The sequence below is a fragment of the Haliotis asinina genome, chromosome 6 (genome assembly GCF_037392515.1).
Source record: "Haliotis asinina isolate JCU_RB_2024 chromosome 6, JCU_Hal_asi_v2, whole genome shotgun sequence".
Lineage (NCBI taxonomy): Eukaryota > Metazoa > Mollusca > Gastropoda > Lepetellida > Haliotidae > Haliotis > Haliotis asinina.
Window position 1 is genome coordinate 69,198,151 of NC_090285.1, and position 25,210 is coordinate 69,223,360.

Here is a 25,210-nt window from a genome sequence, read left to right on the forward strand (position 1 = left end):
ACATAAGGCTTGAAAGTCTATGTTTGATCATATAAATTTGTCAGTGAAAATAAGATTGAAGGTCACCAAAATTGACTCGTCCCTGCACCTTCCCTCGATAGGGCTTGATGTTGAATAAGATGAAAATACAGTGAATAGTTTCTGAGATATCTCACTGACAATCTTAACATGTAGCTTACATGCTGAAATCTTCAAGTGTCGCCGTGACCTTGAAAATTATTCGAAGGTCACCAAAATCAAATGGGCTCTGCACCTTGAAATGAAGTTCAAGGTCACCAGACCACACTGAGACCTTTCTTTCACTGGGATAAACCTAGTTACCAAATATGAAGAGAATCTAGTCAGTGGTTCTTAAGATATTTTAATCTCTCCCTACGTAGGTAAAGACGAACAGAGCCTAATACTACATCCCCACTTCGCACTGAACATATGGTGGGGGATAAAAATTTAGTATGTAAATACAGTTAAGAAATATGACCAACAGCCAACATTACATCACTTATGTCACAGAAGATACAACTTGATACTGCCTGTAGCATCTAGCCATTATTGGATCAAACATGACCCAACCAGCTAGGACTGTATCAAACATGTCCCAAACAGCCATATTTAGATCAAACATGTCCCAACCAACCACTTTTAGATCACGCATGTCCCAACCACCTAATATAGGATGAAAAATCCCCCATCTAGCCAATGCTGGATCAAACATGCCTAATTCAGCTAATATCTTAAATAAATCATAGCTCATATCTATGCCAACCAGGCACTACATATTCTCATTACATATGTCCAGAAGAGACTGTTTCCCTATCACTGAGTGCGGGCTGGTCACTGCAGCAAGGTATGTCATGCTGCCACCTGACCCAGTGAACCAGCAGCTTCAGCAACGACACACGGCACCAGCTACACCCACCTCATGCTCTGCTCTACTGACCTGACTTGTTGAGGAGTGGGTGGCCATGACGCAAGAATACTACCGCCATCTATCTCTCCTGGGTCTCAACTGGTGGTTCCACATCTCCATTTATAGGCACAGCAACTTATGCCATTTGGCTGACGTTCTCAAAACTGCTGTCAGTGTTGTACAGTCTGTGTCTCTGCCCACATGATAAGTGAAGAAGAATACTGTCTCCCTACAGAATCATTCCTCCAAACATCACTGTACATGGCTTTCACAATTGTGTTGTGTCAGACATTCACTAGCGGCTTGTGAGTGAGTGAGTGAGTGAGTGAGTGAGTGAGTGAGTGAGTGAGTGAGTGAGTGAGTGAGGGAACAAGTGAGTTACACCCCTTTTCCCAATGTTAACCTAACAGGTCAAAGCAGGGCCACAATAATTGGTTTCACACACTCCATGAGATGAGAACAAACTTGCGCTTTATTGTGATAAGTGCTAGGCTACATCCATCTGTCCATGTCATGCAGTGTTGTGCACCTTAGTATACTAGCGACCTGTGACAGTCATAGGTTTGAATCCAAGGTTCTGTTTCTTTAGGTATGTGCCTACAAGTTTATAAGTCTGGATGATATTTATCAAGAAATTACATCGAAGTTTAATATATGTGTCACTTAATCAGTGCTGGTAGATGAATCAGCACAGTAGCATTTGCTCAATGCATCCAACATGATGCAATGTTCCCAACTGAACAAATTTTGATACAAAAATATCATTGTGAAGCACATTTACAGAAATATTTACACATCATAATTTTCGCATCAAACGTATTTGGACCCGTGAAGGTCCTGTGGAAGAATAGGCCTTGAGCAACCAATGCTTGCCATAACAGGCAACTATGCTTGTCGTAAGAGCCGACTAACAGGATCGGGTGGTCAGGCTCACTGACTTGGTTGACATGTCATCGATTCCCAAATGCGCAGATCGATACTCATGTTGTCAGTCACTGGATTGTCTGAACCAGACTCGATTATTTACAGACCGCCACCATATAGCTGGAATATTGCTGAGTGCGGAGTAAAACTACACTCACTCACTCAAACATATTTGAATGTAGTAACATTTATAGGGTGTGTTTTCAATAATAGTCTCTGCACATGTAAGCTCACTTTTTCAGCAAAGTCGAAAAACCTTTCACACAAACCCAACCTTTCTTGGAAGTGATCGCTTATTGTGCTTCATCAAGAACCAGTCAATATGGTTGGTTGTTTTTACGCCACTAACTACGCATCTTACTAATTGCTTTAATGAGCAAATTCACATACAATGTTGAACAGTGACACACCGTTGATCTACTCAATACTGACACACACGGGGAAAGGAGATGACTTATATTTGAGTTACATGGTTTGGGCAAGAATTTAGAGGGCTGTGAAAGGGGCCTGACTTATAATCAGACCCAACTTATAGTCTGTCATTTACAGTATTTAGTTTACATACTAAATTCTATTTTATGAATTTCACAATTGGATATGTTGATGGCTTCCCCACTTCTACGTTCTAAAAACACTTCACAGTTAAGTTTCTTACAAAAGCAGAGAGTATTTACAGAAGACATGTGTCACTGCACTTGAAAAGAGACGCACCCTTAAAAACGCATTACGACTTATCTGTGCCTCCATTGCAAATGTTATGCTCAGGATGATTCTTTCTTGGAGAGCTACAACTGCTGACATGTTTACTGGGATTGAGTCCCAGTTCCTGGGGTACAACTGCTGACGCGTTTACTGGGATTGAGTCCCAGTTCCTGGGGTACAACTGCTGACACGTTTACTGGGATTGATTCCCAGTTCCTGGGGTACAACTTCTGATACATTGACTGGGATTGAGTCTCATTATGGGTTTGTTACCCAAGACATTCCTGGGGTACTTTTGCTGAGATTGAGTGACATTACGGGTTTGTTACAGAAGACTTACATTCATAGTGCCCTTGTACTAGCCTCTTGTGCACATAGAATTGTTGCAAGATTATCTCATCTGGAACAACATCACCTTCTAGTTTCCCTTCAGTAAGCCCTGTACTGTTTGTGTTGTGAAGATTTTGTTGGACTGATTGTCCTTCTAGACAATGGGACAGCAACGTATTCTGTAGAAAGTCCTAAGATTAAATTAGATGGCATTGTCCTTGGTTGCCACAGAGAAAAGCAGTACTGAGCATGAGGTCATGGAGATGCAAGTCAAGATTTTATATATACACTGTCATCGGCGATCACTGTTATTATTCAACAATACGGATTTGGATTATCCCCTAGCTGATAGAAATCTCATATCTGGTCCACTTGGATACAAAATGGATGTCAGTTCAGGGTCATGAAATATTTACTTCAGTGTTCAAACCAAACATAATTCCATCAATGTCACGATAATACGATTACAGTAAAGATTAAGTGCTGCTTGGCATTTCCAAGAATAGACAAGGTCTTGTCTCCAGCCCACATCACAAAACAGCTTACTGCTCCTCCAAACTGTCTTATTCAAACCTATAACATATCTTTCACACATTAACAAAACTTATCCCTACATTAGTAACACGCCTGTGTATTCAATACAAGCACTACTGTGCTGTGATTTCTTATTCTGTCAGCCTTTTATACCCTAATTTCTCTCCTCTGCTTGTTTTTCCCTTATCCCTTCCACCTTTCAGATATCATTCCCTGTTCTTTAGTAACTTTGCCTCAGACTGTTATTCCCTATTCTCGCTCCCATTCAGATTCTTATTCCCTGATTCCCTCCCTCTCAGCTTGCTGTCTCCTATTTTTCCTCCCTCTCAGCTTGATGTCTCCTATTTCCCCTCCCTCTCAGCTTTTCGTCTCCTATTTCCCCTAACTCTCAGTTTGTTGTCTCCTATTTCCCCTCCCTCTCAGCTTGATGTCTCCTATTTCCCCTCCCTCTCAGCTTGATGTTTCCTATTTCCCCTCCCTCTCAGCTTGTTGTTTCCTATTTCCCCTCCCTGTCAGCTTGATGTTTCCTATTTCCCCTCCCTCTCAGCTTGTTGTCTCCTATTTCCCCTCCCTCTCAGTTTGTTGTTTCCTAGTTCCCCTCCCTCTAAGCTTGATGTTTCCTATTTCCCCTCCCTTTCAGCTTGTTGTTTCCTATTTCCCCTCCCTCTCAGCTTGATCTTTCCTATTTCCCCTCCCTCTCAGCTTGATGTTTCCTATTTCCCCTCCCTCTCAGCTTGTTGTTTCCTTTTTTCCCCTCCCTCTCAGCTTGATGTTTCCTATTTCCTCTCCCTCTCAGCTTGATGTTTCCTATTTCCCCTCCCTCTAAGCTTGTTGTTTCCTATTTTCCCTCCCTCTCAGCTTGATGTCTCCTATTTCCCCTCCCTCTCAGCTTGATGTTTCCTATTTCCCCTCCCTCTCAGCTTGATGTTTCCTATTTCCCCTCCCTCTCAGCTTGTTGTCTCCTATTTCCCCTCCCTCTCAGTTTGTTGTTTCCTAGTTCCCCTCCCTCAAAGCTTGATGTTTCCTATTTCCCCTCCCTTTCAGCTTGTTGTTTCCTATTTCCCCTCCCTCTCAGCTTGATGTTTCCTATTTCCCCTCCCTCTCAGCTTGATGTTTCCTATTTTCCCTCCCTCTCAGCTTGATGTTTCCTATTTCCCCTCCCTCTCAGTTTGTTGTTTCCTATTTCCCCTTCCTCTCAGCTTGTTGTCTCCTATTCCCCTCCCTCTCAGCTTGTTGTCTCCTATTTTCCCTTCCTCTCAGCTTGTTTCCTATTTTCCCTCCCTCTCAGCTTGATGTTTCCTATTTCCCCTCCCTCTCAGTTTGTTGTTTCCTATTTCCCCTCCCTCTAAGCTTGTTGTTTCCTATTTCCCCTCCCTCTCAGCTTGATGTCTCCTATTTCCCCTCCCTCTCAGCTTGATGTTTCCTATTTCCCCTCCCTCTCAGCTTGATGTTTCCTATTTCCCCTCCCTCTCAGTTTGTTGTTTCCTATTTCCCCTCCCTCTAAGCTTGTTGTTTCCTATTTCCCCTCCCTCTCAGCTTGATGTCTCCTATTTCCCCTCCCTCTCAGCTTGATGTTTCCTATTTCCCCTCCCTCTCAGCTTGATGTTTCCTATTTCCCGTCCCTCTCAGCTTGTTGTCTCCTATTTCCCCTCCCTCTCAGTTTGTTGTTTCCTAGTTCCCCTCCCTCTAAGCTTGATGTTTCCTATTTCCCCTCCCTTTCAGCTTGTTGTTTCCTATTTCCCCTCCCTCTCAGCTTGATGTTTCCTATTTCCCCTCCCTCTCAGCTTGATGTTTCCTATTTCCCCTCCCTCTCAGCTTGATGTTTCCTATTTCCCCTCCCTCTCAGCTTGATGTTTCCTATTTCCCCTCCCTCTCAGCTTGATGTTTCCTAGTTCCCCTCCCTCTCAGCTTGTTGTCTCCTATTTCCCCTCCCTCTCAGCTTGTTGTCTCCTATTTTCTCTCCTTCTCAGCTTGTTGTCTCCTATTTTCCCTCCCTCTCAGCTTGTTGTCTCCTATTTTCCCTCCCTCTCAGCTTGATGTTTCCTATTTCCCTTTCCTCTCAGCTTGTTGTTTCCTATTTTCCCTCCCTCTCAGCTTGTTGTTTCCTATTTTCCTTCCCTCTCAGCTTGATGTTTCCTATTCCTCATCCCTCTCAGCCTGTTATTCCCTGTTCTCTCTCCCCCTCAGCCTGTTTTCCATATTCCTTATCCCTCTCAGCCTGTTATTGCCCTTTCTCCCTCCTTCTAAGCCTGTTCTATCCCTGTTCTCTCTCCTTCTCAGCCTGTTATGCCCTATTCGTTATACCCTTCAGCTTGGTACTCCCTATTCCCCATCCCTGTCACCCTGTTAATCCCTATTCCTCCTCCTTCTCAGTCTGTTCTCTCTCCTGTCCTTACAGAGACTGCACTTTGACAGGTCACAGTGACATGCAAGTATTAGATTACACAATACATCTCAGCTTGTCTGGATCTCTGATGTGTGCCACTGTGAAACAGATCCACCTTATTTAATTATGATTCTTTTTAAGAAAGTAATTTAAGATTAAGTATTAAAGAACACATCTTCCCACATCATGTAACTGTTTAAACAAATCTCTACCCTAACCAATGATTACATCAATCACAGAAAACATAAGTGCATAAAACATGGATAGAGAGTAACAAAGTTGCATAAAACATGGAACAGAGAATAACAAGGGTGTATAAACATGGATAGAGAGTAGCAAAGTTACATAAAACATGGAACAGAGAATAACAAGGGTGTATAAACATGGATAGAGAGTAGCAAAGTTACATAAAACATGGAACAGAGAATAACAAGGGTGCACATGTAAACATGGATAGAGAGTAACAAAGTTGCATAAAACATGGAACGGAGAATAACAAGGGTGTATAAACATGGATAGAGAGTAACAAAGTTACATAAAACATGGAACAGAGAATAACAAGGGTGTATAAACATGGATAGAGAGTAGCAAAGTTACATAAAACATGGAACAGAGAATAACAAGGGTGTATAAACATGGATAGAGAGTAGCAAAGTTACATAAAACATGGAACAGAGAATAACAAGGGTGTATAAACATGGATAGAGAGTAACAAAGTTGCATAAAACATGGAACAGAGAATAACAAGGGTGTATAAACATGGATAGAGAGTAGCAAAGTTACATAAAACATGGAACAGAGAATAACAAGGGTGTATAAACATGGATAGAGAGTAGCAAAGTTACATAAAACATGGAACAGAGAATAACAAGGGTGTATAAACATGGATAGAGAGTAACAAAGTTACATAAAACATGGAACAGAGAATAACAAGGGTGTATAAACATGGATAGAGAGTAGCAAAGTTACATAAAACATGGAACAGAGAATAACAAGGGTGTATAAACATGGATAGAGAGTAGCAAAGTTACATAAAACATGGAACAGAGAATAACAAGGGTGTATAAACATGGATAGAGAGTAACAAAGTTGCATACAACATGGAACAGAGAATAACAAGGGTGTATAAACATGGATAGAGAGTAGCAAAGTTGCATGTAACATGGAACAGAGAATAACAAGGGTGTATAAACATGGATAGAGAGTAGCAAAGTTACATAAAACATGGAACAGAGAATAACAAGGGTGTATAAACATGGATAGAGAGTAGCAAAGTTGCATACAACATGGAACAGAGAATAACAAGGGTGTATAAACATGGATAGAGAGTGACAAAGTTACATAAAACATGGAACAGAGAATAACAAGGGTGTATAAAGATGGATAGAGAGTAACAAAGTTACATAAAACATGGAACAGAGAATAACAAGGGTGCACATGTAAACATGGATAGAGAGTAACAAAGTTACACTGAACATGGAAAGAGAATAACAACAGTACATAGAGCATAAAATTAACAACATAAAGGCATATGAAACTTTCCTTTGAAAACAACAATTAAAGGAATTCAACTCAAATATATTTATGTTAACTGCTGTTATCCCCTATCACTACACCAGGGACTAGTAACTCTCCACAGGTACAGGAGTTATAGGTCCTGCTAACAAGTGAACCAATCGACCACAGCCCTGTGCTGTAAACAATGAACCTCAATCAGTTGATAAAGAAATACATGCCTGTTATTTTTTATCTACCTCTCAAAACCTAAAGACATTCACTTTAACAAAGAACTTCAATGAATATGGAGACAAAAGCCATAATTCCTCCTCATGTTAGCAGGTCACCAATCTCAGCTTTACAGCAGCCACCAGCTCAACTTTGACAACAAATGGTAAGTACTGAAGCTTACAAGAAGCCAGCTTTGCTGGGGCACGACTGCAGCAACAGCACTGCTTGGTTGTAACCATGCTGAGCACGGTGGAGCACAAGACAATCAAGTGAGCGTGCCTCTTCACCTGGTCTCAGCTCAAGCCTTGGTATACATTATACACTCATTCACACACGTCACATTTGTCACATCAGCACTTTACCTCCTGCACAATTAATGCACAGAGACTACATGCATGCATGTGCATGCACACTGAGTAATGCATGTGCATGAGGGTCTGCATGCAGCATCAGCGACTACCATAGAGAGACACAAGGTGAGTTGCATGTGTGAATACCATGTATGGTGGTTCAGCATATATGGATGATACTACAAGTTACCCAAGCTGCCTTCTACAGGCATTAACATGGAGAGACAAACCAAATAAGAATTCAAAACTTTAATGTTTAAGTGATTCCCTTTATTGGAAGATTAGCAGGACACAGTGTGAACATTCATTTCAGGAATGGTCCTGTAGTTTTACTGTAATTAACTTTCTTTTTACAGTTCTCTCACTTCTAAGAAGTTTCGTTACTCACTATCTAACATGTTACATAGCCGTGTTTCTATAACTAGTGATCATATCTGTAAGAAGTTGTGCTGGTGCATCTGTACACAGCTGCTGCTACATCAGTTCATAGTATCTATAGAGGGGGACTTTAGTTTTATGCCACACTCAGCAATATTCCAGCTACATGGCAGTATCTATAGCGGATGTGTCATTCTATATGCGCTCCATGGAGTTGTTACTATATCTATGAAAGGAGGTTGTGTCATTCTGTAGGTACTATATGAAGTTGATACTATATCTCGACAGGAGGTTGTGTCTTCTATATGTACTATATGAAGTTGTTACTATATCTATGACAGGAAGTTGTGTCAATGTGTAGGTACTATATGAAGTTGGTAGTATATCTTAACAGGAGGTTGTATCATTCTGTATGCACTATATGAAGTTGGTACTATATCTCAACAGGAGGTTGTGTCTTTTATATGTACTATATGAAGTTGGTACTATATCTCAACAGGAGGTTGTGTCATTCTATCTATTACAGGAAGTTGGTACTGTATCTAAGACAGAAGGTTGTGTCATTCTTTATATATCATCCCAAACTGTGTTCCATTGGAGATACTGATTGTGTGATATCAAATGCTATCCCCTAGGAGATAACGTCTTCACAGTAGATTTTGTAAAATGCCCTGATGTCATAAATTACATGACTCACAATGCTATGACAATTGCTAAAAGTAAAGATATCACAGGCAAGCCTTGGATATTTGATATCAGATGAAACTGGCAGGAGATTCTTTATGCATTTTTAGGTAGTCATGTGACCACAATCTACAGACAGTTGTGTTACTAACTTTAGATAAAGACTACCATATGTTTGGCAGCAGTTGTGTTACCATATTCTATAACAGGTTGTGTCACTCTGTCCACAGACAGTTGTGTTACTTTAACCGTAAATAGTGACTACCATAGGTTTGTTAGCAGCAGTGTTGCAATAATCTATAAGAGGTTGTGTCACTCTATCCACAGACAGTTGTGTTACTTTAACTTTAAGATAGTGACTACCACATGTTTGGCAGCAGTTGTGTTACCATATTCTATAAGAGGTTGTGTCACTCTATTCACAGACAGTTGTGTTACTTTAACTTAAGATAGTGACTACCACATGTTTGGCAGCAGTTGTGTTACCATATTCTATAAGAGGTTGTGTCACTCTATTCACAGACAGTTGTGTTACTTTAACTTAAGATAGTGACTACCACATGTTTGGCAGCAGTTGTGTTACCATATTCTATAAGAGGTTGTGTCACTCTATTCACAGACAGTTGTGTTACTTTAACTTAAGATAGTGACTACCACATGTTTGGCAGCAGTTGTGTTACCATATTCTATAAGAGGCTGTGTCACTCTATCCACAGACAGTTGTGTTACTTTAAGTTAAGATAGTGACTACCACATGTTTGGCAGCAGTTGTGTTACCATATTCTATAAGAGGTTGTGTCACTCTATTCACAGACAGTTGTGTTACTTTAACTTAAGATAGTGACTACCACATGTCTGGTAGCAGTTGTAAGTTGTGTCACACTATTCACAGATACTTGAGTAAGTAAATTTAAATAGCTGATGACATATTTATGGTAAACTTTTGATTTACGATTAGGCCAGACCAATTCTATTTTGTTGTTGTCTTGTGAGTTTACATTTTTAGCTGATAAAAACATTAGGATTTTATTTTTTGAGCAGGGAAAATTGATTTTCATTTTTTTTCTCATTCTTGAAAAAATACATCAGTGAAACAAGAAATAGAATTGGTCTGGCCTTATGTAAAGCATTTGTGTCACCATATCTTTACTGTACAATCAGGGTTCAGCTTGATGTAAACAACCTGACTCTTTTCATCCAAGCTAACCAGGCATGACACTGAATGCTGTCAGCACACAGACTGACCTGTGTTTAATAACACCAGCATCAACACAAGAAACATCAGCATCAAACTACATCGGTCATGCCTTCATGCTCCATCTGTAGGTACATTATACAAACCTTTATGACACACAAAAAAAGTCACTGCCATTAATGCTGTTCTCACAAATACTTTATCTTTGATTTCATCTCTGTTATCTGTTTTTATCACTAAGTCCACATTTGTCATTACTTCAATCAAGAAATGCAAATTAAATCTTTCAAATAAAGCCTCCATTGCAACTGCAATTCAAATAATTTCTCAAACTCAGCAAACAATGTACACATATCATGCTAATCATTCACAGCCTGTCTGATTGAACTTTCTTCATTATAAACATTAGCTTCCAATAACACAGTGATGCTGTTCTAGAAAATACAAAGATGTACTAATTCACTGCTTGTATGTTAGCTTGGTTTTAGCCCAGATTGGATTCTTTGATGTTGGCCAACTTGTCAATGGTTGTGTATGCAAAAACTGTCAAGCCACAACCATGATTGCTTAACCTCCATGAATATGGCATTCACCCTTCACACGCTCTCATCAACCATCGCAGCACAAAACACATCTCATCAAAACATAATTTCTCAGAGGTTAGGATCCCATTTGTAAGAAATAAATTTGCTTATTTGAAAACCAGCTCCAAACATCAACATGTCACTCAGCTTTCTTCTTGGACAATGAGAGACAGCAACAATTGACAGCCAGAAGCCAATATAGCGTCACATTAAATGGAATGTCCCACCATACAGCCATTGTGTACTGAGAATAAGATAACTGTATATTTAAGGAAGGATGTTATTATTGTTTATAACCACTATAGCGGATGCAATAACTTCTAGGCAGGTAATAACAAGAGTCAATAATCCACAGTGCAATCATGGGTGCCATGGCGCCATTGGCCACATGCTTGTCTTTGAGAGCTTGATCATTCAAAAGGCCTCACAATAGTCACAGTTCTATACACCATATTGGCAGCACAGCCTATATATTTGATTGTATGTTTGTGTAAATGGAACCGATTTAGATAAATATTTTCCGCTTTTTCTAGTGAAAGATTAGTCTTAGATTTGTTGAATGTGGGAAACAGTTATCAGATACTTACATGCAAAATTCAAAGTAGAATTGAGTGAGTCTGACTTTATGCTTCACTTGGCAATATTCCAGCTATATGGTGCTGATTTACAAACAAAGGTGTTGGGACCAAACAATCCAGTGATCAATTGCATGAGCATCGATCTAAGCAACTTGGAACCAATGAAGTGTCAACCAAGATTTTCTCAATCAGAAAGTAAAGTTTAAAGCATACACCTTTGGAAATATAAATTAACTCACGAAACTGTTTGATCAAAAAACCATCCCCATTCTTTGAATGGCTGAGGTGCTACATTCAAGCCCTGAGTTTCCATATAGGGAGAGGACTACATAGAGCAAGACAGAACCTGATTATCTGTGTATGAGAGTGTGTGGGTGTCCACAAGAGAGCTCACCAACACACTGGCTCAATACCCAGCAAAAACACTCAATCCAATTGTAGTCTGTGTAATTCTGTAAACTAAATGCCAACGTGTCAATATCGTGAGTAGAATCTTATGTTCCTACAACAATAAATATATCTGTCAGGAACTTCAATGAGTTATGGGTCATTTCAGATATGTAATATTTAATATTTGAACTGAAATGCTTAAGAAATGACATTTGTTTTAGTTTGAAATTGAATCATTATGTTTTTAGTCATGTTTTGATTATATTTAGACCTGCTGGCATTTTTCTGACATTTAATGTGAAAAATGTATTGATATCTTTTTGTCAAAGTATTCACTTGCCTTCACCACATGATATTCTAAACATAACAGGTTTGGCATTACTGAGTTTTCACAAAACTTGAGATGTAATATGATCATGTTGAATTTGTTAGTCAAGCAGTCAGGATACAGTTTAAGTCAGATGACTCATCATTTCATTCCATTCCAGTGAGCGAGTGAGTGAGCGAGTGAGTGAATGAGAACAAAGCTTGTAGTGAGATCTCAACTTCAGCATCCCTGTATCTCCTGGTCTAGCATTTCAATAAGCCAACACCAACCCTGGATCCATTCATGTGTTTTTTGCAATTGCTAATTATCCACTCTTGAATGTGATGAACATATTGCCAACCACATCACTGTCTGTAGTTTGTCCTCTACCTGTGTCTCAGTAACCTCAAGTAAACTTCAGACAGTGATATGGATCTAATGTCAGGATCTTGTCAACTTGAGGTTACTGTGACACATATAGAGGACAGACTCCATACAGTGATATGGATCTAAAGATAACATAATATCTTACATACATAAGACATTATGTGTGGATCTTGTCTGCTTGAGGTTACTGTGACATAGGTACAGGACAGACTGACTCAGACTGACTGACTGGTATTAGATCCATATCAATGTCTGGAACGTGTTCTCTATCTGTGTCGCAGTATCCTCATGTAGACAAGATATACACATGAGATCCATATCACTGTCTGAAGTCTGTCTTCTGTGTCACAGTAACCTCAAGCAGACAAATTACACACATGAGACCCATATCACTGTCTGGAGACTGTCCTCTGTCTGTGTTGCAGTAACGTAAAGTACAGCAATCAGCAGGGATTTCAAATCATGACAGCAGATCCCGACACTGCTGCAAACAAACGAATCAGACTGTAAACACATATAGCAGTCTCCGTTTATATATAATGTATTTTCTTCAAGCAAACAAGTTCTTAGATTTGGTCATGCAACTCAAACACCGTCAAATAGTTACCATTCTGTCATTCATTTTCCATTCCGTTCACTATTCATTCATTTTTTCTTGATGGAATAAAGTATCCTTAAAAAATTCATAATATCCTCTTGTCTAAACAATACTTGCTTTGTTGAAGCAAAATCAAAACATATACAATGCACAGAAATATAATCTGCTGGATAACCACCTTATGGTATTTCTCTAAGGACAACTTTTACATAAAGACAACATACAATGTCCCTTGAAAGTTACACACGTCAGTCTGAGAATGATATTTTTCAAGATGAAAAAGCCCAACAGCCCTTTCTACAAAATCTTAGACAAAACCCAACAAAATTATGAAGAGCTGTGACGTTGCTGACTACGACCATTCATCATCTTGTTGGTAGTGGACACTTCCGATGTCACATAATTCTCCTCTTTTCAAATGAACATACGACAAAACCTAACACAATTGAAACCGTTACTCAAACCTCACACCTCCTAATGATGACTATTGTATGTGCCTAGCCGTCATGGTGAGGTTGACATCTGGAGGCTATGTGATTCGGGTTTGTGGAGGAGTTAAGGAGAGTCCCTTAAGGACAAACATGTGACCCATTTTACTGTGTGATGCGTAGTAAGTGTGGCGACAGATTTCTGATGAATGGCAGTCCACAATGTGACAGCTTCGTACCAGTTGACCACAGCCCCCTCACGTGAGTGATACACCAGTCTTTGTTGTGGCCATTGTTATGGCTATAAACAAACACAGTAAGGTCGGATACCTGTCAAATGGTTTAGGTCTCCTACTGTAAAGGAAAACCAAACCTTGTGGAGAACGCCTGAATAGAGTGACATTTGTCATGTGCCTTAGGTTAGGATGAGGAAACATACATAGCACAAACCTCCAAGACAGATTCACAACCAGTTCTCAACACTTTAGTAATACTTTAAATTGAAGTAAATAGATGTAAACGCAAAATTGTTTATTTTGTCTGGCTTAACCAGAAATAACTGCAATCTCAGAGGAATGGAAAAGAGCCAAGCTGAAAGGCTCTCAATAAAAACTTTATGTTATCTGAAGTTCATTTACTCAAACAAAAATAAATGAATAAAGACTTAATACAATGGGATGAAATTTTGACTTTGGACAACCATAAATTTGACTGTCTACTATCTTTGTAAATTGTTTGATCCCCACAAAAAATTTGGAGAGTCAACCTGACCCCCCAATATAAATGTCTAGGGGGAACTCTGATTGATCCATAAATAGCCCACTACTATAATGTTCCCAGAGCAGCTTCTGCACTCAATGACTCACTAACTGCACAAATAAATACTTCATCTTCCACTGTGTGAAGATGACAAATATATACCCAGAATGATAATTTGGGGATTATGTCCAAGAAAAAATTGAAAACATTTCTAAAAATTGTAAAGACAAAAATACAAGTTGATGAGTTACCTGGTCCTATGTATTACAGCGATATGAAAAAAGAAAATATTGTCAATTTCTTTAGCCTGTGAGTATATAATGAAACTGTTGTGAAGCACGCATGTTGCCTAACCTGTCGTTAATTACAGCGTACATTCATGCATGCGTGGTACAATGATTGCAGGCAGCCAGCGTGTGTTTGACCGCCGATCAGCTCTCTTCTAAATCCCATCATCTCTGCAGCATCATGTCAGGTCGTCCACATGAGGAAATGCACAGCAAATACTTCCATTCTGACCAGGACAACTTCAACATTATAACCAAGGGGGAGACAGTATTAAAACTAAAGTCTTGATTGTTAAGAAATTGTCGCTGTATGATCTCATGCCTGTGTTAATCCTATTTTCAATGTAAGTCCTGCTCATGTGCCAAGGGCATGCACACAACCAGCCAGAAAACCAACGCTTCATTCAGAAGCTGTTGCCATGGGTGACAACTCTTGATCACCCAAGATTTGTTTCCGCTGGGGACACTCCTGGATGCCAAATACCTTACACAGATCGACTTGATCTGGAGAAGGAAAACATATCGTCTTATACATCTGTAATCAGTCAAGATGGAACCGCAGCCATACTGATGCAGTGGCAAGTGTTTTCATATAAACACTAAGTCAATAAAGTGGAGTTGTGAAAGAGGATCTGTATGGTTGCAAACCACATCCCCCTTAACAAATTTCTGAAAATGTCATCATCTCATAGACTATTGAGGTTATGTTTCATAAACACCCGAGTTCTCAATGTTCACAATATAGTTTTTCAACGTCTGCAATGGATGTTTTCCATCAATATCCTTATTATTTCTGCTAATACTTTTCTACATTCAAGATTCAAGAATAGATTGGCTCCTATATCTCAGCTTGGGCCCTAAATATCAACTTGGGCTGTATTTGTCAACTTGGTCCCTAAATATCAACTTTGGACATATTTCTTAAGAACCCAAGTTGAGAAATAAGGCGAAGGATAAAGAATAAGACCCAAGTTGATAGATATAGGATTCATTTCTCAACTTGGGTCCTATTTCTTAACATGGGACAATTTTCTCTCGTCCCATTCTTTTTCTCAACTTCAGCCCTTAATTTCTCGACTGATTTCTCTCTTCAGGTTCTATTTCTCAACTTGGGTAGTACTGCACATATTGCGACCAGTTTCTCAATTTGGGCCCTATTTCACATCTTGGACCATATTTCTCAACTTGGGTCACATTTCACATATTGGACCATATTTCACAACTTGGGTAGTATTGCACATATTGGGACCAGTTTCTCAACTTGGGCTCTATTTCACATCTTGGACCATATTTCTCAACTTGGGCTCTATTTCACAACTTGGACCATATTTCTCAACTTGGGCCCTATTTCACATATTGGACCATATTTCTCAACTTGGGTCATATTTCACATATTGGACCATATTTCTCAACTTGGGTAGTATTTCACATATTGGGACCAGTTTCTCAACTTGGGCTCTATTTCACATCTTGGACCATATTTCTCAACGTGGGGGCTATTTCACATCTTGGACCATATTTCTCAACTTGGGTCATATTTCACATCTTGGACCATATTTCTCAACTTGGGCTCTATTTCACATCTTGGACCATATTTCTCAACTTGGGCTCTATTTCACAACTTGCACCACATTTCTCAACTTGGGCTCTATTTCACAACTTGCACCACATTTCTCAACTTGGGCCCTATTTCACATCTTGGACCATATTTCTCAACTTGGGTCCTATTTCACATCTTGGACCATTTTTCTCAACTTGTGTCCTATTTCACAACTTGGACCATATTTCTCAACTTGGGTCATATTTTACATCTTGGACCATATTTCACAACTTGGGCCCTATTTCACATATTGGGACCAGTTTCTCAACTTGGGAGCTTAATTTCTCAACTTGGACCATATTTCTCAACTTGGGCCCTATTTCACATCTTGGACCATATTTCTCAACTTGGGTCATATTTTACATCTTGGACCATATTTCACAACTTGGGCCCTATTTCACATCTTGGACCATATTTCTCAACTTGGGTCCTATTTCACATCTTGGACCATATTTCTCAACTTGGGTCATATTTTACATCTTGGACCATATTTCTCAACTTGGGCCCTATTTCACAACTTGGACCATATTTCTCAACGTGGGAGCTTAATTTCTCAACTTGGACCATATTTCTCAACTTGGATTTCATTTTAAGTGTTTTGGGTTCTCCTTTTCACAAATGCATGGTGAATTGTCAAACAAGCATTGACATCATTCTGCAGCTCGGAACCACTGATACTCAGCAAAACATGTCGCTCTCCGACACGAGTTGTCTCATGTGACAAACACAACATGTCTTATACAGTAAGTCAGGTTAACAATAGGCTACTGAACTCCAATGTACAAACAGATACTGCTGTTGAGACTCCGATTACAGGGGCCTGGCAAACATTGTGTCACTGAACACTATTTTGATCAATGTTGTTCACGCTATCAACCATTGGATTCTTCAGCTCTGGTACTGACCAATTGCAATGATACATAACAGTGAGTGAGCGAGTGTATTTTTACACCACTTTTAGCAATATTCTGCCAATATCATGGCAAGGGACACCAGAAATAGGCATCCCCATGTGGGGGCTTGAACCCGGGTCTTTGGTGTGATCAGCAAATGCTTAAACCATTAGTCTACCCCACAATCCCATGATACATGACATAATTATTAGTAGCCATATAAAAACTTCACTCTTTCACTCACTCAACATAAACAAAGCCCTTAACTTTCATATGTCCCCGTGACTAACATGAACATCAACTTGAATTCAAGGAATATTTAACAGTACTATGCACTACCTTCCAGTACTTGTTTGCTATGCACTACCTTCCAGTAGGAATTTAGTATACTTAATATCCACAAAAAACTGAAAGGAAGGTTACATGGACAGAAGGAAGTTGGCAGCGAGGTTTTGCAGCGACCGGTGACAAGGCAGCATGCATTCTAAGTAGAATCAGGGATTAAGGTCTGTTTGTTAAATGGCTCATACGTAAGATAACCAAGTCAAGGCAGTCTGCGTAATTAACACGGAGGACAAGTAGGACAGTGGAGAGGATTACCTCACTGGGGTTTTTATATGAGGGTTGCATTCATTATAACACAGCCGCAATACCAGTGCCACAAAAGTGTGAGTTTTGCCTTTATGTTTGCAATATGTGATGGTGTTAGTAGTGCCTCCATGTTGTCAATCACACAAATGCATACATACATGCCTTTTGAAGAGTTAAAAATCAAATTAATGTTTATACTAGTTTTATATGTCAAGGTTTTGTTTGCACAATGTGCATCAAGTTGTGAATCAATATTGATTTTGTAATGCATATTTTCTTGAAATGCAGATTTAACTCACTTTCAATCACGAAAGTGAAACATTGTTAAAACGTTACATGCAAAAAGCCAGGAAAATTCATGTTTACTACATGTATCTTTTAAATACAGTAAAGGTGAAATGCTAAGTACATTTTTAACTCTTGCATGATGCCAACTGTCTACATGAATACAGGAAAAATTTCAGCACATATCTGCCCTCCTTATCAAGGACTGTATACAAGTGAAGCAAGAACATACAGAGTTCCTCCAAATGAGTGATATCCTGTGAGCCACTGTCTGGTGAAACACTGGAAGTGGTTCAAAGTTGCTTGTAATGCCCCTCAGGGACTGTCCAGCTGTATGACAGACAGTGGTCTGTAAAACAACCTCTGGACCAGACGAACCTATGACTGACAGTTGTGCATTGTACACATCCAAATGCCCCCTTTTCAGTTTTGAGGGTCAATCTTAAATATTTGAACCACAACAGTTAAAAAGACCACAATTGTTTTCTGCCTTTCAAGTCCTAAATCATTTTGTATATTATTATTGTACATTATAAAAACCTGACAAAGTTAATAACTATAACATATGAGTTCATATGACAGATAAGCCAAACATATACCAACAGATCTGTCTGTGACCTTCAACATATATCCAATAATACTAATAGATGTTTAGCTGACAATTCAATCATTCCATTAAGCTATTTGTGACATGGCCCCGTAATGGTACATGTAGGTCGTGGTCTATGTGTACATACTATCCCACAGCGGTAGACAGTCCATCCACGTTGTAAGTTACATCAAGCACTAAAGGACAATACAGGATCTTTTTGAGCTATTGAGTTTTCAAAATGTGCCTGAAAAGCCTCATCAGGTTTTTCTCTGTCTTTACTTTGATGCGGTAAGACAGGCATTCGTGAACTGTGACATGATTGTGTTACGTGGTCACAATGTCGCCACTGCCGCATTCACTAGCCCGAAATTGCCCCCCTCTCTCGACTGCAAAATAACACAGACAAACAATAAATCCCAAACCTCCTCTTGTAACCACACACCTCATTTCCCTCAATGTGTTTCCAGGAAAATGTCACCGGTCTGATCCTTAGTATGGAAGTAATGATACAGTGTAGGCAGCCATGATGTGTCCTCGTACTGTGGTATCTATGGCAACCCAAGATCTGGAACTTTCCACAATAGGGTTGTGACAAGAACTAATCTTCGCCTCCATGCTAAAATAAATGTGTAAACTTGGAAAAGTGCCACAATAATTATAACAATTATCTGCAAAAAACATAACATATATACAGTGTTCATCCACACACTAAACCCAATCCACTACCTATTAAAGAAACACATCCCCCACCCACACAGACACATCCCTCATCCACACGGACACATTTCTCACCAACACAGACATCCCTCACCCACAGACACATCCCTCACCACACAGACACATCCCTTACCCGCACAGGAACATCCCTCACCCAGACACATCCCTCACACCCTCATACACATCCCTCACCCACAGACACAATCCCTCACCCCTCCCACACACATCCCGAACCCACAGAGACACATTTCTCATCCACACAGACACATCCCCTACCACACGGACACATCCCCTACCACACGGACACATCCCTCACCCACAGACACATCCCTCACCCACACAGACACATCCCTCCCTATCACAGACACATCCTTCACCCTCACGGACACATCTCCCACCCACACAGACACATTCCCCCATCCACACAGGCACATCTCCCACCCAAACAGACACATCCCCCACCCATAGAGATGTTCTACATGGACCCCTCCCCACAGAAACTGTGTATATGGTTACTGCCAGGCTCCTCTCACAGGTGACTTGTACAAGGACTGATACACTGGTCAGTACCACAGCTGTCCTGGCACCACTGAAGACAAAACACGTAACAAGTTTGGGGTCCCCTAAATTTCTCCAGTGTGTATCAGTCTGGTAGTACATCCCAGGTGATAGAGTGTAATGGCTGCCTCATACCTCGCTCACAGTGTACACAGCCATCTCCACAACACCATCATAAGTAAGACGTCTTTGTTAACATCAGTGATGAATGACTCACTTACCAAGTCACTCAACTTAGACATGTAGCATATGTCATGTAAGTCAGTACAACTGAAAAAAATCACCCTGAATGATCCATAGTTTTCAAACCAACAAACATTCATAAAACTCTTAAGAAACCATTTAAATGAATTAATTGAAGGACATATTTGAAATTCTTGAATAGAAAGGTTTACAGCTTATTGCACTAGCATCTAGCAGGTGGTGACAAATGTATCTATACAATGATCATCACAAGATGTAGCGGTAACATGAATGTCATTGAACATGTGACAGCGACATTTCAGCGGCCACACAAACATCCCCTCCCTCCACTTCAGGCCACTTAGTGAAATATGTTTCTGGTTTGTGTAGCGTCCCACTGGCCCTGTCTCTTGTACTGTTATGTAAGCGACTCTTCATCAGGCAATCTAGTGGTACACATTATAAGCAACAGTCCATCAGTTGAACATAATGACACCAATCAATGTAAGAATGGCCACCAGGTCACCTTATTTCACAAAGCACTGAGGTAATCGTAAGGTTCTAAGGTGACATTATTTTAAAATTAGTAAAAGTTTCTTCATGAAAGGAGCCCCAGATCTATTTAGTTACCCTTTACCTCAAGCATGGACGACTAGGTCCCTATTCTAGTCCTTAACCCTTAGAAGAGACAGGGATGGGCTCTTTAAGGAGAAGCAAAAGGAGGGCCCCTATGAGCAAGCTGTGACAAAACAAACAACAATCACAAAGCACAATGAAATAACCCAAATATTGCTATATTGATATTAACAACGGCAGGAACATAATAAACAAGAATTATATGCTATGTAATTGACAAAATACAACAATGACATAAAAGAAATAATGAAAAGGTTAATCCCTGCTCAAACGGTTCATATCTGCACGTGCTGATGTCATGATTGCCATTCTGCTTCAAACACTTGAGATGTAAAAACAAGTTACATAACTGCAATACTTTTATACTCACACAGTACTGACTGACAGGAGAATGACTAAGACACTTGACCAAATTTATGTCTAACAGGAAAAGTGCATTCCCGTTCCAAGTGGCTACCTCACACAACACACATCCATGTTTGTTGTGTGACTTCCACACACATCCAAGTTTGTAGTGGGACCTCCACACACATCTATGTTTGTAGCGCACCTCCAGTCAGACTTCTGTGTTTGTAGTAGGATCTCCACACACATCCATGTTTGTTGTGTGACTTCCACACACATCCAAGTTTGTAGTGGGACCTCCACACACCTCCATTTTTGTATTGAGACCTCAAAACACCTCCGCATTTGTAGTGTTTGAGTATGTTGGGTTTTGTACACTACTTTAAGCAATATTCCAGCAACATTCCAGCAACATTCCAGCAACATTCCAGCAACATTATGGTGGGAGACACCAGAAATGGACTTCACACATTGTACCCATAAGGGTAATAGAACCCAGGTTTTCAGCGTGACAAGCAGACGCTTTCACCACTTGGCTACCCAGCCATCCTGTTTGTGGTCAGAGCCTGCACACACCTTCATGTTTGCATGGGAGCTACCTGCATCTCAAACTGCGTATACCATGACATACAGAGAAACTTTGCTTATAAGTTTAAGCATTTCAGTGAGTGAGTTCATTTAGTTTCACGACACTTTTGGCAAAATTACCAGGAACATCATGGCCGCGGTTACCAGAACATCTGAGTGGCTGCGGTTCACAAATGGTACCAATGTTCAGAATTGAACCCAAAACAAGTGAACGCTTTAGCCACTAGGCCATCCCTTTAAGCATGTGAACCTCCACAGTCATCATAATTTTAGTTTTAGTTTCATAATGTTAGCACATTGTGAAAAACCCTTATGATTTAGCCCAACAAACTCACTCCCTCATCATCAGAATGAGGAGAGAACAGCTCAGTCCCATATTGTGATATTCTCATATATATGGTGGTTTATAACCATACCCCACCAGACATCGCAACAATATTCCTGTCTTACACAGTATCTCCATTTCTAAAGATATTTTTACAATATATTTTACCAACACAACAGTTTCCACATGAGATGACAGCCATACCAGTGAAGCTGTTTATCTGGATTGACCACTCCTTGCCTAACCACATGGAGAGTTTGCTTCATACTCAACTTATTTTCTGTTCTGTGAAGAAACCACAACTAGCCTATACATTTATAAGGAGGTCTCAACCTCCTGAGGTGCATTTGATGCCTGGGGGAATAGCTTCACAACCTTTACTAGGTCTCCCAATGCTTGTCTTGGGACGGAGTAGCCTTATGACCTGATGGACAAGTTCTGGGTTTGAGGTTAGCTAGGTGCTTGGCCAATCAGAGACCACACCAAACAGGGATGGTTCCTACCACTCCCTAACACCCTACTCCAGTCAGCCATTGTCCACAGCCTGCTAGTCTACCTATGTATCCTTGTAACAACCAGCCGATTGGGCAGTCTGCATGTCACTTAGAGACGTTAAAACTTTGGAGCAAATACGACGACAGATGATAGGAGCTCTTGTGTCAATGGAGGGGTGAAAAAACAGGAAAACCACAAAAATGTTATCTGGCGGGAAGAGGGAGAGTTGGCGACTGCAGCATATCATCCTCGCCCCAACTAGGCACAGCACACAATATTTAGTCCAATTGTTTCCAACTGGAACAGAAACTCATCTCAATTACTGCTTTTAATCTGATAACAGGCTTTAATGTGACAATCACGCCCTCCCTGTCAGACTGAAGTAGGAAATACTTTGAAGCTTTGTCACATTTACCTTCAAACTTTACACATTTCTTATGACACGTCTCTTGTTTTGATGACACCAGTGTCCTGCCTTGCCCCACTCTACCCTCGGGAGAGTAGAAACGTCTGATCCCTGGTGTCCACAGTAGACGATGGGGACAATATCATGCTACATGGCACCACAGTGACACCTGGTGTTGGTCAGGAGTACCACATAGGATTCAAGTCTGTCTATTAACAAGGTAAGTTTGAATGATTTATTTCTCAATTACTGAAAGATGAATTTTGTGACTAACACATTTCCACATACATCGCCTTAAGACATACCCTTACATTTTAAAAAATAAATTCATTGCTAATATATCTAAACATTAAAACATTAATCTTGAGAGAAACACAAACACATATATATTAGATTTATCCACAAAACCAATCCAAGAACATTATATTTTCTTAAAACAACATAAATTACTGCTTTCAACAAAATTGTACAGCTGCACGGAACCAGACATACAAATGTGAGTTAAACGTTACCTCTGCATCTGCATGACCGAAGATGTAAACTGGCAGCAGATGCACGCGTACGTCGAACCAGATAGCGTCATAATTGCAATGTATGCACATTACCATGTGGCTGAACGGCCAGACTCACAAGTGAAATACATTAATGTCAAGCAGAACATCTCCTTGCATGGACAAATGAATGCTTCAGTTTGTCTCGCCTCTGTAGTGACATACTAGTAAGTATCTAGGCTTAGTTTGTCTAACAAATCCTTCTCCTCCTCCCACGACAACTTGGGCTGGACAGTCATCAAAGCTCACCTCAAGCCAAAAAACTTAAATGTCCAACTACAACCATTTTGGAACATCACTTAATCTCATGAACATTGTTTTCCCGTGAAACATGTGATGTTCACTAAGCAACGTGCATTCTGTAGGATGAGAACCGGGGGACTGAAGATATCGCCATTCTAATTAAATATACTTGCTTCTACTGACTTCAGTAAGTGTGACGTGCTGCAATAATAGATATTAGTATGACATACCTGGAGTGTGAAATTAGAATGCTGTACACCTGTAGTGTGTGCAATATTAGGTATGTAATATATCTCTAGTAAGTGATACACCTGTAGTGGGTGCAATATTAGGTATGTAATATATCTCTAGTATGTGATACACCTGTAGTGAGTGCAGTAGGTACGTCATAAATCTCTAGTAAGTGATACACCTATAGTGTGTGCAGTAGGTATGTAATATATCTCTAGGAAGTGATACACCTGTAGTGTGCAGTAGGTATGTAATATATCTCTAGTAAGTGATACACCTATAGTGTGTGCAGTAGGTATGTAATATATCTCTAGGAAGTGATACACCTGTAGTGTGCAGTAGGTATGTAATATATCTCTAGTAAGTGATACACCTATAGTGTGTGCAGTAGGTATGTAATATATCTCTAGTAAGTGATACACCTGTAGTGTGCAGTAGGTATGTAATATATCTCTAGTAAGTGATACACCTGTAGTGGGTGCAATATTAGGTATGTAATATATCTCTAGTAAGTGATACACCTGTAGTGTGCAGTAGGTATGTAATATATCTCTAGTAAGTGATAACCTGTAGTGTGCAGTAGGTATGTAATCCATCTCTAGTAAGTGATACACCTGTAGTGTGCAGTAGGTATGTAATATATTTCTAGTAAGTGATGCACCTATAGTGTGTGCAGTAGGTATGTAATATATCTCTAGGAAGTGATACACCTGTAGTGTGCCGTAGGTATGTAATACATCTCTAGTAAGTGAGACACCCGTAATATGTGCAATATTAGGTATGTAATATATTTCTAGTAAGTGATACACCTGTAGTGTGCAGTAGGTATGTAATATATCTCTAGTAAGTGATACACCTGTAGTGTGCAGTAGGTATGTAATATATCTCTAGTAAGTGATAACCTGTAGTGTGCAGTAGGTATGTAATATATCTCTAGTAAGTGATACACCTGTAGTGAGTGCAGTAGGTATGTAATACATCTCTAGTATGTGATACACCTGTAGTGTGCAGTAGGTATGTAATACATCTCTAGTAAGTGATACACCTATAGTGTGTGCAGTAGGTATGTAATATATCTCTAGTGTGTGATACACCTGTAGTGTGCAGTAGGTATGTAATATATCTCTAGTAAGTGATACACCTGTAGTGTGCCGTAGGTATGTAATACATCTCTAGTAAGTGAGACACCCGTAATATGTGCAATATTAGGTATGTAATATATTTCTAGTAAGTGATACACCTGTAGTGTGCCGTAGGTATGTAATACATCTCTAGTAAGTGAGACACCCGTAATATGTGCAATATTAGGTATGTAATATATTTCTAGTAAGTGATACACCTGTAGTGTGCAGTAGGTATGTAATATATCTCTAGTAAGTGATAACCTGTAGTGTGCAGTAGGTATGTAATATATCTCTATTAAGTGATAACCTGCAGTGTGCAGTAGGTATGTAATATATCTCTATTAAGTGATACACCTGTAGTGAGTGCAGTAGGTATGTAATACATCTCTAGTATGTGATACACCTGTAGTG

General features: G+C 39.8%; 2 protein-coding genes across 3 annotated transcripts in view; one reads left to right on the forward strand and one right to left on the reverse strand.

The window, feature by feature from the left end:
• The window catches only part of LOC137288271 (transcription initiation protein SPT3 homolog), an 89,261-nt gene that overhangs the window by 27,552 nt on the left and 36,499 nt on the right, over nt 1-25,210 (reverse strand). The window lies entirely within an intron of this gene.
• LOC137288269 (uncharacterized) overlaps nt 22,783-25,210 on the forward strand; it is a 55,274-nt gene continuing 52,846 nt past the window's right edge. Inside the window, exon 1 of the mRNA XM_067820743.1 lies at nt 22,783-22,870. The gene's annotated coding sequence lies outside the window, so the exon portion shown is untranslated. The remainder of the gene's footprint in view (nt 22,871-25,210) is intronic.